This window comes from Vulpes lagopus, chromosome 18, assembly GCF_018345385.1.
Source record: "Vulpes lagopus strain Blue_001 chromosome 18, ASM1834538v1, whole genome shotgun sequence".
Taxonomy (NCBI): domain Eukaryota; kingdom Metazoa; phylum Chordata; class Mammalia; order Carnivora; family Canidae; genus Vulpes; species Vulpes lagopus.
Window position 1 is genome coordinate 7808276 of NC_054841.1, and position 1711 is coordinate 7809986.

The window sequence follows — 1711 nt, forward strand, 5'->3', positions numbered from 1 at the left end:
ATTTAGATTCTGGGGGAATCTGTGAGTATTCATGCAAACACACAAGATCCCAAACTATCCTATCCAAGTTGCAAAAGGATCAGATTCTGGTCGACTTCCTCCTTGTTGCTGTAAACACCGTCATTTGATATTGCGCAAGAACCAGATCACAGGGGTTTGCATAGCTGTTCTCTAGTGTTCTCTCTCTCTCTCTCTCTGACATTTGCTACTAAACGTTGTTTTTCCTAGGAACAAAAGAACTCTTCCAGTGTTTTCTTGTTTCAGAACAGTTCACTTGGCCCACTTCATGAATATTGATAAACATCAGATAGCCATTTCCGTTCATCGTGGAGTTGACTCACCTGGACTCCAGAGGTACTTTCCACCAGTTCCCTTTAGGTGCTTATGCCCCATGGAAGTATGCACTGGTGGTTCATATTAAAGCTTTGGCAAAACACAATCAGAGCTCAACAATGCTTCATGCAAATCAACAGACATAATAAGGTGTGTCAAGGCAGGCTCTTGACATACAGGAGCAAAACAAAATGTATTTTACACCGAAAATAATGAGCAGCAATACCTCTATCATGGAATTTCTCTGATTTTCATCCTGATGGAATTAGCCAAGTTATTATGCAAGAAATTGTAGAATAGGTATGTATGGGATGATTTTAATGATGATGTAATTTTAAAAGTCAGTTATGAAACATACAGCACCAAGGAAATTTTTCAAAATCAATGGATTGCTTCATTAGGCAGCTTAACTTGACCCTAGATCTAATAGTTACACCTGTATCTTCCAAAACTATTCGTGATAATAATAGCTAATACTAATTACCATGGAACAAATACCATTTATCATGTTAACTCATTTAACCAATTATTTCCATTCTCATGTGCAGTTGGGTTATTAAAGAGTGTACATCTTCCTTGTACAGGTTTCTATTTTTGCAGACATTTCAAAACAAGAAAATATGAAGTAAAATGTTCCTTTATATATAAGATTTGTAATCAAACACATTATTTACTAGGAACTGTGTTTCAGAATCAGTCAACTCAAAAAGTACAGCTACAGCAAATAAAACATCTGCTACCTTGCAGTATATTATTTACAAATATTTATCAAGCACCTAAACTGATCCAAGCATAGTTATAGGTACTCAGAACAGAGCAGAGAACAAGACAAACGATCTTCCTGCCTTCGGGGAGCTGACATCCTAAAGCAAGCTAGAATTCAAGTTACAAGATTGTAACTATATAATACTATTATAACCATAATTTATAATAATATAGAATAGGCACTATTATTTCCATGTTATAGATGAGGACGAGGTGAACTAACTAGGTAATATGTGGTGGGGTAGATTTAAACTCAGGTCTGGCTTAAACTCTCTAAGAAACACGTTTTCTCCTATAAAAAGGAAAATAATACTTATTTTACAGTATGACTGTTGGTAGAGACACTAAAACATCTGGCACACACACAGGAGCTCCTCAATAAAGTATAATTTGTAATAAGAGGAAAATGATTCATGAACTTGAGTGTGCACCCTGTGTTTTTCATCTCCTTCAAAGCGGACAGCTCTTTTAATGAGGAACCTTCTCAAAAGTTCTTCCCATGTAACTCTGGTTTGGAGGATTTAAGATGCATTTTTCCATAATAGAACTTTACCAACAGGACCAAATTCTACTCAGGAATCGTTAGCAAATGGGATCCGACGAATGCTTGCGA